General features: G+C 41.3%; 1 protein-coding gene across 1 annotated transcript in view; it reads right to left on the minus strand.

The window, feature by feature from the left end:
* Window positions 1–4,754, minus strand: part of SNTG1 (syntrophin gamma 1) — a 313,327-nt gene extending 308,573 nt beyond the window's left edge. The window contains exon 1 of the mRNA XM_056485667.1: window positions 4,343–4,754. The gene's annotated coding sequence lies outside the window, so the exon portion shown is untranslated. The remainder of the gene's footprint in view (window positions 1–4,342) is intronic.
* Window positions 4,755–17,125: the final 12,371 nt, after the last annotated feature.

Genomic DNA, 17,125 nt, shown 5'->3' on the forward strand with positions numbered 1-17,125 from the left:
CTGAAGCCATGAATTCTTTCACAGACTCAGTATTCATGCCAGTATTAAAGCAGTAAAGCACCAGTGCCTTCACCTCAACAACGTCTTACACAGGAATTTCCATGGCTGCTGAAAAGCACCCTGTGAGCACCAGTGTGGGGCTTTTGCTCTACTCCAAGTTTTATTCCACACTGGGAACATTCACTGCCCCCTCAGGGCATGACTGTTTCCATTGAGATCAGTCCCTGGCATGGGGGACCTCCTGCTTTTCACAGTGGAACACACACCATGACCTTTCATAAACCATCCTTAACCATCCTTAAACCATCTCTCTTATCTCTCTTTATCTTCATAAACTCCTTATCTCTGAAGTACCCCAATGGCACAGCAAACTTTGTCCAGCAGTAACATTTATCCATGTTCTGGCCTCATTTGCAAAACCTTAATCCCATTTTATGGAACATTTATTTATGTTAAATATATAAATAAATATATTACATATTTTTATATATGTCAGTCAAAACTATTGCTACATAAGTATCACACTGATTTTATGGTTTTGCCCAACATTACCCAAAATCAATCAGAGAACGAATCATAAAATTAATCTCATCCCAAACACTCTTCTTGATTAGTTTTCCTCTACTCATTACTTTAATAAATTGAAGAGAGTAAGTCCCCAGGAAACAACCCAGCCCTTGGCTGCTGCAGCACCAGATCCATCACACAACAGAGCATTCCAACTCTTCTGGCCAAGTCCAGCTCATTACTGAAGATAAGGCTTAGAGTCCCAAACAGACAGCCACAACTGAAGTGTGCAGTGGAAAAAAGCTTTGTTTCCACATCACGTAGCTCCTCTTCTTCATAAGGGGTAGACATGTCACCTGCTAAATCAATCTCTCAAGACTAAATCAATCGCTCAAGATGAATAATAATTTCCTCCTTGGATAATTAAATATGTGTGTGAATTTCCCTGGACGTGTCTCCACTGCATTCCCTGGTGTTGATTATAGCTATATCTTTGAGACATGACCAGTTTTGAGTTATGGGTTTTTGGTTTTTCTTAATGTATGTTTTCTCTCTTTCCTCTGATCTGGAACAGCAATGCAGAAAATCTAGGCTGGCCACAACAACAGTAAGGCTTTCTGACTCTTCCTGTTAATGGCAGATAAAACTCTGAGCAAATACAGAAGTTTTCCTGTGTAGTCACACTGAGCCAGTGTCACAGCAAACTGCCAGAGGTACATACATGTTGATGTAGCAGACTCACATTGGGATTCAACCCAACCACATTCAGGCCTCTCTCTGAAACTTGAATTGAAAGCACAGCCATGTGAAGGGCCAAGAAACATGACACATTAAATCCACTTGATGCTTCTCATCATTCACAACAACTCTTTAGCTTTTTAACAATGAATGCAAGCAGACGTGGTGATGACTACCAGAAAAAAAAATATTGACAGCTCAGGTACAAGGATCAGTGCTAAGTTATAAGAATAAAGTAATGGTACTCACTTGAGCACTTCAGAGGGAAGAACTGACAGCAGACTACAGCTCTTGTTTTTTTGTCTTAATATTCAATCTAAGATGAATAAATAGAAATTACACACTCAACTGGGTTAGGCTGACTAGAAAAATCACATTTAATTGTTGGTGGTTTTAATTTTGCTTACAGGTCTTTCTGTCAGTTCATGAAAGCTATGCCCAAAAAAGCCAAAGAGCATGACTGAGCAAACATGAAAAACTTAGGAAAGAAAAATAACTTCTGAGTTTGCCATGAAATTCCTGAATCAAAGTCAACAATCTTCTCTAATAAAGAGATTTACATAGAATTAAAACAAAAATGCATACTATAATGTTGGATATAGTGTACTTTGGAAATCTCGGGTTCAAAAGATACAAGACCAGGGGGATACAGAACATTAAACAGGATTCTAGAAGAGCCTTACAGTGAAGTGTGGGATTACCACTCCTGAATTTTTAAAATTAAGAACTATACACATTGTAAAACAAAGTATCAATATGCAGGAAGCATTTCTGAAAAATACCAAGTAAAAGATAAAGAAAATATGTGAAGGTAAAAGAGGTTGATTATTATCTTAAAAGTGGATATTTTTAATGATAAAGACCTCAAGTCTTACCTTCCCCTTTTCGAGTTTCTAACAGAAAAAGAAACATTTCTCTTTTTTCTCAGATCTTGTGAAAACTCAGTTCTTTAGCCACGTTAAAAAGGGAAAATCTGACTGTAAGTGAAAGTCTAGAACATCATGTTCTTTATTCTTTAATTCAGTGATGGGGACCTTCATTAGATTATCTCACAGCTATGGGAAAAGATACTGCAAAAGCCAAATGATAAATCATTAAATTATGTTTTCTTCCTCTCCAGGCAAAGAGTATAGCATTAGATTAGTTTGAAGGACTAAAAAGGAAAAAGACGAGTCTGCAATACGCATCAGAAGTGACAAAGCTAATACAATTTTTAAACCCCGTTTATTCATATAATCAGGCATAAGCACTTACTCATGCTAATTGTGGAAACCTCGAATGTAATACATAGCCCAAATGAATTCCAGACCAGTGCATGCTTCAGTGTTTCATGTTTCTCCCCTTGCCTAGTGAAAGCCTGCCACTCTGCAACAGAGGAAGGAATTACTACAATAGAACCATAGGCAGACTTTGCCAAAAACTGTACTTTTTTTGATATGAGGCAGAATAAGCTGAGTGTTTTAAGTAACGGTTAGGTTTGCATCCCACTGTCTAGCAGCAGTTATTCTATTTGTGTTTCACAGCATCACCAGAGAGATGGAAATACGAACAAACCATAGGAACACTCCCCATAAACTGCACTGAAACAAATGACACTCCCTTCAGCCAGTTTACCTTCCACCATTACGGGAAAGCTGTAAACTTGAGTTAGTTACATGTTCACCATACTGACATCCCAACATTTTTTAATCTTGTCATGTCAATCTTGCATCTACGTAAAAATGTATTTCAGCGTGTAAAAAGATTTCTTGCTGCTGACAACTCAAAGTGCATTAACCTGGAAGCCTTGAGATTGCCACACACACCCACACACTCCTTTCAGTACAGATCTCACTGATTAGAAAATGAAATATCCAAAACTCATCAGACATTCACACACAGTGGCATTTCTGCAGAAGCATACGTTTCCAACTCTGCAACTTTTACTTTCATCACTATTAACAAGTTATTTTCCTAAGTTATTTCCTACACACATACCATGCCCAGTGCCCCTGCTGAAACTAGCACATTCACTGAAACTGACTGAGCTCCCAGTGAAACATCAGTTTAGCTGCAAATCTGTGTAAATACTTTTATTCTGTGCTGCGTTCATGTTAGAATACAACATGCATCAAGGTCACTGTAACAGATTGCAGTTTTCAGGCTCATAGAGAAGACACTGAGGAAATCAGTAAGAGCAAACTTAATTAAACGGTGTCTGAAGTTCAGCTTTCTCCCAAACCTGCCGAGAATTCACATCTCTATTCCCTGCATTTCAGAGTCAGGTCTCTTCACAGGTACGGAAGGCAGGCAGCTTAGCTTAAACGCTATCACTGCTGAAAGGTGAACAGAACTCGATCTTTGCAGTGTGACAGGTCTGCTCCGAGCTCTCCGAGTTTTCAGCCAGAGATTACAGCCCCATGGGCCTCTTCCTTTGAAGTGGAGTTCCTCTGAGAGCAGAATTAGTCCCCTGCCTGCAACCTGTCCTCCTTACACTGAAATAAATTACAGTCAACTTTTCATTGCCACGTCAAATATAGCAATAAATATCCACAGGCTAGAAGCAAACAAACAAGGCTGGACAAACCGTGACCTCACAGCAAGAGCATCTCAAAGAAAAACACCAGGCAGGGCACGAGAAAGTTAAGGGCATAAAAATCAAAACTCTGGGTTCACTATCTGAATCCATAAGTGCGTAAGAAAGGTTAACACGCATCTTGCCTCTCTCCCACAAGAAGCACTGACGGAAAGCAAATTAGGAACTCCTACAATTTAGGTACAGCTCAGCAAAGAGAAGGCATTTTACATTACGAAGTGCGTGTAAAAAGGCATCACCTCTTACAGTCACAGAAGCGGGAAGTGCTGGGACACGGATTTTCCTTCCCGGCAACGCACCGGAGCACCGCAGCAGCGGGATGCCCGCGGCGGACTCCGGCGGAGTTGGAGCGGGGCTCCCCTGCCAGCCCGGCCACCAATCCCGCACCCTAACCCCCGGGAACTGCTGCTGGCGCCGCCGACCATCCTGCCTCCGAACCGGGAGCAAGCGACCAGCAGCTGCACCAAAATAAAAAGTCACTCGAGACGAAGGGAACGCAGCGAAAAGGAAGCAAGCGCTTACTTGCCTATACAGCACCGCCGGACGACCTCCTCGCAGCCGCGAAACGCTGTGCCGCTCGTCCTCCTCGCACCGCTCCGTGCTAGTTCCAAAATAATTCCTCCGGGCGCGGGCACATCCCCGGGCTCAGCCGAGGAGCGCAGGGAGCCCGGCCGCCTCGCCCCCCCGCCCGGTGCCCATGGTGTCAGCCACAGCCCGGCAAGTCGCGCTCCCTGCCGCCGGCGCTACCTCGGGGCGGGCCGCCGGCTAGCACGGCATCGCACCCGGCCGCCGCCGCGCTGAGGGGAGCGTGGGGCTCCCCGCGCCCTTCCCGGAGACGGAGCGGGGGCGCCGGGCGGGGGCGTGCGGGGAGCAGCGCCGCCCCTCCGCGGCGGCGAGCGGCCAGGCGGCGCGGCGAGCAGGGGAGGCGAGGCGGCGCGGCGCCGCCACCGCGGCCGCAGCCAGGCGCGGCGATGCCGGCCCCGCCCGGGACCCCCGCCCGCCCCCCCGCCGCTCCCGGGGCGCTCCGTAACGCCGCCCCGCTGCCGGCGCCGCCAGATCCGGTGACGCGCAGCCCTCCCCCGGGCCGGCCCCCGTGCCGGAGCGGGGCGAGCGGGCGGCCAGGCGGGAGCCGCTCCCCGCGGGCGGCGGGAGGGCGAGCCGGGAGCACCGGGCGGGCGCGACCCCCGGCGCGCACGGACAGCGCGGTCCCGGGCGCGGCGCCCTGCCGCCCGCGGGAGGCGGCGTTTCCCCGGCTCGCCCGGAGCCCGCGGAGCTCTCGCCGGTCCGAGGGGGCTGCGGCTGCCCGCTCGCCCCGTGCTCGGCAGCAAAGTTATCCGACCCCCTCCTGCCTCGCTGAGCCTCCGCTTTTGCTCAGCTGCCCGGGCTGCCCTTTCTGCCAGCTGTGTGACTGGGTTTCGGCTGGCCGCTCGCCAGAGGGAACGTACATCGACCTCCCGTGTTGGGAAGAAATTTGGTACCGGTTCTATCACTTTGCCTGGCTGGCTTGGCGCTGCCTTCTCCCCGCCCCGTCTCCCAGCCTCTAACCCGGAGCACGGCTCTGCGGCGCCCACCGGCACCGGCACACAGCCAGCGCCGCTCTTCCGGGCTGCCTCGGGCAAGGAGAGGGCCCAGAGGGACAAAAGGAGTGAGGGACGAGCTGCCCTGTGCCTCCCGAAAGCTCTGCGTGGTCCTCGCCCTCCCGTTCCGCACTCTGGTGCTTCCAGCAGCGCCCTGCCGGAGATCCCCCGCAGGCACGGCCCTCCCCGTCGGACAGCGCTGCAATGACACGCTCTAACGCAGCTATCAGTCACTCACCCAGGCACACCCATCTCTATAATACATAGATATGCATGTACATTATGAACACACCCCCACACGCACAGGCGGCCGCCGCGGGGAAGCCGCATCTCCCCGCGGACGGGGCCGCCAGAAGTCGACCTGCCACGGCGAAGGCAGGAGGAGAATGAACGCAGCAGGGAAACAAGCAGCGGGGGAGAGCCCAAGGAGCCGCCCCTGGGCACCGCGCTGGCCGCGCTCCCGCAGCGCTGCCGGCACAGCGGGCTCGCCGCCCGCCGGCGCTGCGGAGAGCTGCGGGCAGGGCATCCCCGAGCCTCTGCTCCTCCCTGCCGGAGAGAACCCGGCCCTCGGGGGGCTACTGCTAAACTGGGAGTGAGGGGAGCAGCAGGGATCTCACCCGCATCCTCTGCGCCCCTTACACCTCTTGGGAATGTTTCTCCGCAGTCGGGCTGAGGATGTCGGGGAGGGTGGTCGCAATTAAAAGTCCGCTCTTGGGAATGTTTCTCCGCAGTCGGGCTAAGGATGTCAGGGAGGGCGGTCACAGTTAAAAGTCCGCTAAAAGGAGGTTGAGCTTTGCTTTTCTAGCTCCTCCGACATCCCTTTTCCCTTCAACTTCTTTAGGCTTGTAATGAAAAGTGGTTTTCACGGGCATCTTACAGTTAAGGGCTTTTCTTCAACCAAGCTGGGACAAACAAAAATTTTGTTTCTGTTCCTTATACGCTCCTTTTATAAATATTAACTTCAACCATATGCAGTGAGCTATTAAGGGGGGAAGGATTTAAAAAGACATCTTCGTGCAAGCTATATCAAAGCTAAGAGAGTTACTCTAAAGAATAAAGCTAACTCTTGGGTTGATAAATGTATTAGAAAATGCAGTGATAATTGTCATGCCTAATTGAACAGATTTGTACTCCATTTCTCATCTTGGGATACAGATCTTTATTTTTCCTTGTTTCTTGGTATTGAATTGATGTCAACAGAGTTCTTGATAGCTACAAACTAACCAAGCTATTTGTCCTGTTGTGGCTTTATTGAAAACTAAAAATCCTCCGGACAAGACTGAAAAAATAAATTATTGAAACTATACATATGTGAGGGCTGGGATGATTGAAATACATGTCTGAGAATTGAAATAAGTGAAATGTAATGAGCCAAAAGCTAATCAAAGACAGAAGGAAACTGTAACCCTCTTTGCTCATACCCTGCTGAGAAAGTCGAGAGAGAAGTTTTTAAACAAAGTGGAAACAAATAATATTTTATGATCTTTTAATTACTCTGTGTAGAGTCAGTCCCACACTCTAATTCCAACAGGGACAACCTCCTTGGTTTCCATTATCAGTCACCTATAGATTAATGGGTACATATCCTGTTCCCCCATCTGTAGGAAGAGTTGTCATCTTTCACTGAGATCTCCCACATCATTCTTTGTGTGATGATGAAGAGTGGATAGCCCAAGCAAGACAGAATGTTTCATTTCACAAGAGGAAGCTGTTATATTTTAGTGCAGTATCTTTTAAACTATTTTTACATTTATTAAAATACATGCATGCTGCAAGTTTCATTACCACTAAGAATATGCTGAAGATGAAGTCTACCAAACCAGGTGAAAAAAGTGTACATTATTTTTTATAATTATGAAACGCATTGTATGAAATAAGTGTGCATTCCAGTTTTACACACAATTAGAAGCTTACATTTGTGTTGTGTTTTTGCTTCAGGCAGCACAAACACAACATATGATTTCTACATATACAGAAATCAGATGTCAAGTAAACTTAAGATGTTGTCAGCAGTATGAAACAACATTTATAGTCAGAGTGCCAGACTTGTTTTTGTGTACTATGGAAAATATAAATTAAGAATAATAAGCTGATATTAGATTGGTTTCTGTTTTAGATTTTCCAGCTTCAGTAGCCTGGCACCACTCATGTCACCAACAAGGATGGAGTGACAGCATTAAAGGAGGAACAGCATTAAAAATGGAAGAAATAGAGGCCAAGCATGAAGACAAATTGTTTAAAAAACCTGAGAATGAAAGGAAGAATTGTACCCACCAAGCAAGCGAGTGACACCCTTGGTAAAAGTGTATTGACTACCTATCCACGAGAGATAATTTGCTTTCTTTTCTCTTTGCAAAATTACTATAGCATGCATTTTCTTTTCTTCTTCTGAAAGTATAGCTCACTTTGATTGTGGGCAGGGGTTCTGACATTTGGCAGCCAAACACTTGTGCATATGACTGTCACACATAAGCCTTACTCTGAAAGTGCTGGGAAATAAAGAGCAGAGAACTCAGGCTTTGAACAAGTACACAGAAAAAGAAGCTACTAATTGTGGTGGACAAGTAGCATGAATATATAAGGAAGATGTTAAGATGCCTTGGGAAATAAAGAGTGTTTTTTGAACAACATTAGATTTTCCCTTCCTGTAGCAGGTCCTACCGCCTCTGGGAACTCATCATGCTGATGGGTTATTAATTGATTCTGTGAGAATAGAATTTATCTATTTTCAATATGCACTTTTCTAAAAGATAGCAGTCAGAGTAGCAAAGGTAACACCATTAAGGACAGGTGTCACAATTTATGGAAAGTAGATCACAAGACCATCTATAAGCACCTTGGTACTTCCTATATCAAGGTGCAAATGCACATTCCCAATTTCTGATGATATCATTTTGTTTTTAATTTCCATTCACAGAACTGATAATAATCCACAAAACTATGTAAAAAGTCTATGAACATATTCCCTCTTTTTTTCCCAACATTTTGTCCAAACTATGCTCCACAAAAATACTCCATTTACTGGTATCTGGCACCCTTATATAAAATAATGTGTCATTTGTCACCATGGCTTGTAATCTGAAAATACAACTGGGGAAATGATAGAGACCAAAATAGTCTTTTACAGCCTGTAGGTGGCCAAAAAATTCTGCAGCTATATTCCATAATATTCCTTGCTGCCGTGATTTTTTTCTCAAGAGCTCTTGTCAATCTGCTTAAAACTCTCACTCACATGGGCCCAAAGAGAGACATGGGGGTTTGTGCAAATTGTAACCAAATATAATTATGCATCAAAATCCCTATTTTCACATGTAAACAGGATATTGGCAATTCCATAAATTCTACACAAATTTTTGCTTTGAAATTCTGGGCTTTTCAAATCATCTGAAGGCTTGGAGAATTTAAACCCATATGCATTGAAACCTAACAGCAGAGAATCTCAAGCAAAACTGGGAAATTCATAGTCTTAATATCATTCCTTTATCCTAAATTTTACACGCAGCCTGTATATTATGTTCAGTACTGTTATTATTTATGGTAGTCTATAAATGGCTTGCATCTCATTAATGGATATTTTTAACTTAGAAGAGAATTTGAATAAAGTTTTTTAACAAAGGATTGTAGCTACTGTCAAGGAAATTATCAGCCTTATCTGCCTTAGTAATTAATTTATTAAAATCAACTATCACAAATTAAAAGAGATAAGTAAAAAATAATAGGCTATAAATATTAGGATCTAAGAAAAGTATTGATGATCGTTTTCTGTCTTATTCTTAAAAAAAAAAAACTTTGCATTCTAACAGTTATCCTATTTCGCACCAAAAGGAGATAAATTTCCCCTATGTGCATTTAAAAATCAATTGTACACATTGCAAAGTTTGATTTTTTTTTTTCCATAAAAACTCATAAAAATATCATTTGAAAATAACTAACATACATTCTGTAGGATTTATAAGTCTCCATAAGAAAACTAAAATATAAAAAATTACTAAAGAGGGGAAATAATTTATTTCTGTTATCTTCACAATTTTTGACATGATAGTTAAAAGATGAGGCAGCGTAATTCAAATCTGGGATGTGATCTTCATATAATTTAATTGTTTAATGCATTTTATAATATGTGTGGGTGCAGGTGGATTTTATAAAAATTATTGGTATGTTCCTGGCATTAAAGATCATTTGTATATACTTGAGGCAACTTTTGTGGCTGGAAGTCTCAGCTCCAGAGTTGCAGCCACTGTGAAGTGTGGCTTAGGTACACAATTACACAGTTTCTCATTTTACAGATAATCCCTTGCATTGGCTATTAGGACATGGTCTGCCCAGCATCTCCAACCTGGCCCAGGAGTGTGCCTGTGGGAGGATGAGGAGAGCAAGGACTATTTAATCAGTAAATGCTCTCAGATGGCTCAGGTTTTTTTCAGATTTGTAGCTCCCAGGGAGAAGAGATGAAAAGAAGCTGCTTCCACGGCTGCCGAAGAAATGGAAGGGTGGTTCTGCCTATGGATGAATGAGGCAAGCCTTCCCACCCTGGAGCAACCACAGCATCCCTCCAAACCTTCCACAGCTGCTTCAGCTCAGATTTTTTTCTCCTCAGTTCCACAACAGCAGTGTGGTGCTCTGTGAATGAATTCAGTGTTTGCTGTGAATGCAAGAAATGGTAGCTCTACTGCAGAGGAGGGGATGTAGGTGTCTTGGTGTGGGGAACATGCTAGTGTATGTGTGCTGAACACTGTGCTGATACTCAGTGAATGTGAAAAAGTAAGAACCTGGCCTACTTGGACTGTCCTGTAAAAGCTAAGTGGTTTTCTGTCACAATGCATGAGGGTTGCATGCATGACCTGCACCCAACCCTAGGGAAAACATCTGGCCTCTGGTAGCTGTACCATTTTCTGCTGTTTCTTGCCAAAACTGACTCCTGGTCAGATCTGTGTGACTTCACTGCATGAGTGAGTCAAATACTCCAGATCCTTTGCTGCTCAATGAATAAGAATTGCTTTTGCATCAGTCTTGAAATTTTGGGGGTTTTCCTGGCTCTCACAGCCATGGATTAACTATTAGCATTAATAGTTCCCACTGTGTGCTTCTCCCACCACTCTTGATGCTATCTGCTGAACACAGACATGGTTCTTACTCACACATCTCCCAGCAGTCCAGTTTTGTAGAGCTCTGTGACACTGGTCTTTGCTCAGCCCTCATCTCATGTTGCACAGCCCTTTCCTCTCAGCACAGCCTGCCCTTCCTTTAGGCTGTCTTGGTTAGCTGTCTGTCAGAAAGGATTCTGTTTGCCACCTGAGTGTTTTTCCATAGTTTCCAGGGACCAAAACTGAGATAAAGGTCAATAGTAGAAATGCAATTAAAAGCACACTTTTGGTTTAGTTGTTGTTTTTCTTTTTAAGCAGTCTACTTTTAGTCACAGTAGACTAATGTCAGCTTCCCTGCTTCAGTCTGACACAAATTATGTAACTAGCAGAGGTTTATATGGGTCCTAAATCCATTCCTTGGAAGAAGCACACCTGGGGACTCCTCTGCCTTGATGTGCTGCTTCAGAATTACAGCTGAGGGATTTGTAGAACATACATTGCAGGATGTCAGGGTGCTACGAGGCTCAATGGCCCCTGGGACTGGGCTGGCGTAGTGATAAAGTCAGGTCCAAGGTCAAGCTGGGAAAAAAGACTCACAGATCAGGGTCTAGTGCCCTCAGAGCCCTGGTGGATGGTTCAAATGGTAAACACAGTTCTCTACTTCTGAGATAAATGTACTCCCAGACATCCCTACCATGAAGGTTTTCAGTTCTGTAGATGTGTGTGCCAGATTATCTCTCATTACTAAAACATGAAGGCACCAAGCCGGAGCTTCAGCTCTGATACAGCATTTCCCAAGAGCTGTTGATTCCAAGGCAAAGCAAGCCTTATGCAATTCCAGCACCGTTTTCCTCACAGAAAAAACCACCCACAGCCCCTCATTCAGAAGTCATGAACAGGATTTTTTTAATTAGTATAAGAAACGGACAAGTATTTTTTCCTAATTTTTATACGGGGAAGGACATTTTGTCATGGTACCTTTGAAGTGTTCCTGCTGAGAGGCATTCAGCAGCAATGAAACCTAGGAATGAATTTGGATTATCCACATCTATTTGTATTTTACAGTAATAATCTGTCTTCAAAGTGTTACCTCTCTATGTTATATATTTTTAACAATTTTTTTTCACAGAAATAAAATAAGAGATCGAATAAAAGTGATGTGTGTTTTTCAAGTTATAGATGAGAGCTGCTAAAACTAAGAATGACATCTGCATCCTTTGAGTCCTATATCAGTTCTCTGGCCTTGCTGCCTACATTATGCTCCCCTTTCCTGAAGGAAACTCCCCTGACCTAGGCAATTGCAGGAAAGCCTTAGTCACACTTGCAGACAGGAAAAAAAACCAAAATTAATGTAGAATATATCAGTTTAACCAATCATTTTAGCAACTCCTTATAAGAGGAGGAAAAATAAATGCAGAGTTGCAAAAAAATTGCCAAAATGATTGCAGAATTATAGCCTTAAAATCTTGATACTGCATTTAATAATCCATTTTCTCTAATAACAAAATACAATCTATTTTCTGTCCTTGATGACATGGGAGTTGTTCAGATGATCAACTTCTATCTGAATCTCAACTGCTGACTTTTGCAAATTTTCCTGGTTTGTGCCCAGTAGCTATTCATTAGCTCATAAAGGCACTTTTCTTTCTTTTACTACTAATATGTGTGAAAAAATAAATCATGTATTCTCCTCTGTACATATTTAATTATTTTATTAGGCTATGTTATCATAATGAAAAATTGACTAGAAAAAGAAAAAAACAATCTAAGTTCTATTTAAATAAACTAATTTAAATTATTTATTTATTTCCAAAGAGTAAATTTACTCTTAAGTATATTCTGAATCTGCTTGTCCCTTAATAATACCTATCAAAAATGATCTGGTATTATCTGCAGATGTGATGAAAATAGCCATAATTCAATATGTACTCTAATATTAATTACAGCTTGCTCATGATGAAAACAAACCACTTGTCAGTATGTAATAGCCGAACATTGTAGTTTTTATAGGTTAATTAGCCTTCAACATGGGTCTCAGCTTTTTTAAAAAAAAGAGAAGGGTAGGCATGCATCTCAAAGCATCTTATTTTTCATTGCACATTTTGCTTGGAGACTAACTATAAATGGGTCACAGATCTATCAAAAAGTTATTAAATCCTTAGGAAAACAATCTTGGGTAGGTTTGCATGGCTATGAAATAAATATGAATTTCAAAGTGGCAGTAGTCAGTTTTTATGCCAACACTATTGTGAATGCTTCAAAGAAGTGTTAACTCTTTTACTTAATTTTAAAGGAAAAGATTGAGCCGGCATTTGGGGTTAACATTTGTTTCCCACTTTTGATTAATAGCTTGCAAAAGAAACAAAAATAAAACCACAGAATTTGGTTTGATAAAAAGCTAGCAGAGTTTTAAATACATACAATACATGCATTTTAGAATTTAAATATTTTTGGAATTTTTAAGTTATAAAGGACAAGAAATGGGGAGAAAGTACATTTTTAGTTGGTAGGAAGTGCTGTGGTGTTGATAAAATATCTCAAAATTTTCCAGAGAAATAGAAAAATTCAGAAAAGCTGCCTTAACTCCTCCCTTCATATCAGTGGAAAAGTTTATAGTGTTTTCTTCTTTAATTCACTATAGTGAATAACAAGAAAAAATATTAAGTGTTCTCTGATCTGATAAATATCTCTTTGTTTTGATGCTTACTTCAAAACACTGTTCTGTAAATCTGAGTTGGTGCCACAGTGACTCTCCACCAAAATTATAAATGATAAATTTATAAATTGGATGTTATTTTTTGATAAATTGGCTTTTCTGTAACAGAAGCATTATATCAAAACAAACACCACTCCACCCCCCACCCCCCCAAAAAAAGGTGTAATTCTGTTTATAGAAAAAATCCACGTACCAGTTTATGTACTGCTCATGCAAGGGTGTTATGACTGATTGGCTCCTGAAACCAAGGTAGTATTGATGGGTGTTGATCTATACCAAAGCTTCTCTGTGCTGTCGTATCAAACCAGAGGCTGGAACAATCTTGTGCAGCAGCTCCCACACAGCAGTTGAGGTGCAGTTGCCAATAGCCAAATAATTTGCTTTCAACACCTGTGCTGATTAGTTTTAGAGGCTGTACATTTGCATGCTGACTCCCTCTCTGCTGTGAGAAAAGATTGTTCACCTGAAGCCATTTCATGGAGAAAGAGACACATTTTGACAGACTGTAATACTGAAGGAAAAAAAAAAAAAAAGGAGTCAAAGCTGAAATATGGCAATTGTCTTCATAAAGCTTATATCTGATAAAAAGAGAGGGGTTCACATCTGTAACCTATTCTTCATGTTCTTTCTGATACATCAGGCAAAAGGCTCTGTCTGGTCTTTATGGTTCTCTTGTTTAAATTACGGGTTTTGCTTGTGGCTTCCTCTAGTCATGAAATGGTTTAATGCTCCTGGATCACAGAGGAGAATCACTTAGGAGATATTCCACAGTCTCTTGTGATTAAGTACCCTATTAAAACTACAACCCAGACATGAAGATCCTGTAGAGAGACTCTGAAGCCTGACATTTGGAGTTAAAAAGGATCTTAGAAAACCTCTTACATCTGTCTGGCAAATTCAGATTTATTCACATCGACCCTCCTGAACTTGATATTCTAGCCTGAGCAATCATCCAAGATCTTTCATGAAACTGAGTCCCTCCAAGCCTCTTTAATATTGCCAGCTCTTAGATAAAGTCTTAAGACACCCCGAGATCATTTAACCCTGGGCTATTTTGCAGCCCTCACTAAGCTGCATGTTGCTCAAACAGTAACAGCTCAGATGCTGTCTTTAGGCTCTTTTCTTTTGATATTGTAGTCAGGGAATCTCTCCCATCCCCTGTTGCTCATTCAGAGTGAGCAACATGAGCACTTATTATTATTTACATATTCTATCCATCTGTGTTTATGACTCCAAGAAGGAAAGAGCAATAGTACAATACAGAGCTCTTCACAGAATTGGGAATAATTATTGTGATTTTAAAGGATGGATTAAGGAGGTCATGGGGTGCTGTGTGCATGCATGCAACATACACAGTACAGGTCCCTGAAAATCAGCAACCATGGCTTTACTATTCTGAATACAGAAAAGTACTGTAGTTGGAAAAGAACTCTGAAGTACTGATTGCTAAACTATTAATGTTGTTCTCACTGTCTTTAATTCCCATGTAAATAATAAATAAAACCATTACTTCTTAAAGGAATTTACACAATATGAAGCATAAATATACAATGATACCTGAATAAAACATTTCATAAGTGTTTCAATGCTGACAGCACAAGCATCAATTATGTAATCTATATATTGTACATCTATGGACAAATGTCTTCCAAAATTTGAAAATACCACATAGTGGCAAGTTGGAAATCAGGTTGGAAATGCTGAGACCATGTGGACATGTGATTTAAAAAGTTAAAAAAGTTCAAAGTCAAAAAAAAAGTAAAAAAGAAAATATATTAGACTGATGACTCTTATGGACGCACTCTTTACCAATGATGACAGTTGTGCCTGCAGGGTCCCAGCAATTCTAAGGACTGAGATTTCTCAAGGCATTAATACAATCTGGAAAAAAAAAAAAAAAAAGGAGACAAAATTACTTTTTCTTTTAAAACTTCAAATTAAAAGTTTTTTTAAGTATTTCTAACAATTGGTTTGTATTTAAAAAATGGCTTTTAAAAGCAATATCTGTTCATTATGTGTGACACTGATGAGGTTCCATATAGGTGTGTCTTGGATGAAAATTAATTCTTCGTGGTTACAAACTGGAAATTTGTTTGGGACTACAATTCAACATTATTATTGTGAGTTCATAAATTAATCCCACTAAGTTCATTAAAGAAAAAACTCTGAAAAATTAAAATTGCTACCTTTTTCTCTGAGTCATTTTTCTGAAAGACGTTTATCAATTAGATATTTTACTAAAAAACATCAGAGAATTCCCTATAGTAAAAACAGCACTGTGACAAACAACATGCAATGTGGGTTTAGCATTACAGCACTTAAGACTGAGTAAAGAAAAGAAACTTTACTCCATGAATATTGAGAAATTGCTGCATTAATATTTTTTTTCCTAAAAATGCTAAAAATTAAGAGGGAAACTCATATTTGTTTCTGTTTGTTTCTATGGTTTTGGTTCAATGACTACTTGAATCAGTGGAAATTACTCTCCACTCATACATAATTGCCTGATGGTCTGGATGAAAGAAATATTGGTTTTCTGATCTATTTGGTTTGAGGATGAAAGTCCTGGTCCCACATTATTGGGAAGAGGGTCTTAACATGAAACCCTCACCATTTCTCTGACTACCAAGCAACAGGCCTCCTGTTTCAAGAAGGTCCCATTTTATAGTCAAAATGAACATTTCAAAAGAATTTCAATTAGCAGAAATATCCACTTATTATGGAGTGGTTGAAAACAAATCCCCAAACCTCAGAAGCTGCTGTGAAACAGAATTGTTGTCAGCTCTGCTATTGCCCACAGAGGGGTTTGAATCAGACCCATTATCCTTTTAATCTATTTATGTGTTTCCCATGAGCAGAGGACAGAAATGAAAACAGAAAGCTCTGTGCATCAGTGACCTAGATCAGACTACTTAGTTAGTAGTTAGAACAGTAAAATATCACTGTCCAAGTTCTCCTTCTGCCAATACGTGCTGAGATAACAGGAAAGGATAATACAAAAGGAATACGTGTGTGGGGTGGGAAGTAAATATTTATTTTCTGAAATAAAAATGTACTTAAAATGTATATAAGATTTTATCTCTATTTATTGGCAACCTATGAAGAGCTGGAAGCACCATTGCTACCTTCCAGTTCCCAATATTACTTCCTAAAAGTCTACTGAAAGCACTGTAAAGCAAACCAAAATATTGGCCAGCTCTGCCCTGGAACCATTTCTGAAGGGATGAGTAATTAAATTTCTACTTTCAGAAGGGGATAACATTAGTTATCCTCCAGCCAGGCTGGCAGCTGCAATAATCATTCCTGTAATTTAAAGGCCTAGTTTACTGACTTCTGTGTGGGGAACAGTGACAAGTATCTGTGGAAGGGGATAAAGACACATGTCTAGCAATTTGTAGCACTTTTTATTCTTCAGGTTCTGAAAGACATTTTTATGTCTAAGCTACCCATGCATACCTAGACTGAGTCACTTGTGATGGTGAATCCAGCTGTTAGATTACCTGTTTGCCTTTGGCACACAATGCAACAACTGCAGCAATTCCTTATGCTTAGAAGATGAGACGCTCACTTTGTGAGTGCTGGGAAAAAATTACTATAGTAAATTCCAGTTTCTTATTAGTGATGATCACTGTGCATTTGTTAATTTGGTATTTGGCAGGCACAGAGAAATGAATGCAAACAGCTATAGCAGGAAATTGAAAACTGGCTACTAGCATTGTGGTACCAACAGTCACAACTGCTTTGTTATTCCATTTCAAAACCTGTAAGACAGTGATAATGTCAATGCTTATCCCTTAGATAAGGGAATTGTATGTGCAGAATACTCTAGAATCACATTTTAATGTTCTGTTTAATACACTATAACCTCACCTTTTTATCTCCTTTTTTCAAAATATTAACAAAATTAAAGTTTACCTGCAGTTTTGCC

Source organism: Oenanthe melanoleuca, chromosome 2, assembly GCF_029582105.1.
Source record: "Oenanthe melanoleuca isolate GR-GAL-2019-014 chromosome 2, OMel1.0, whole genome shotgun sequence".
Lineage (NCBI taxonomy): Eukaryota > Metazoa > Chordata > Aves > Passeriformes > Muscicapidae > Oenanthe > Oenanthe melanoleuca.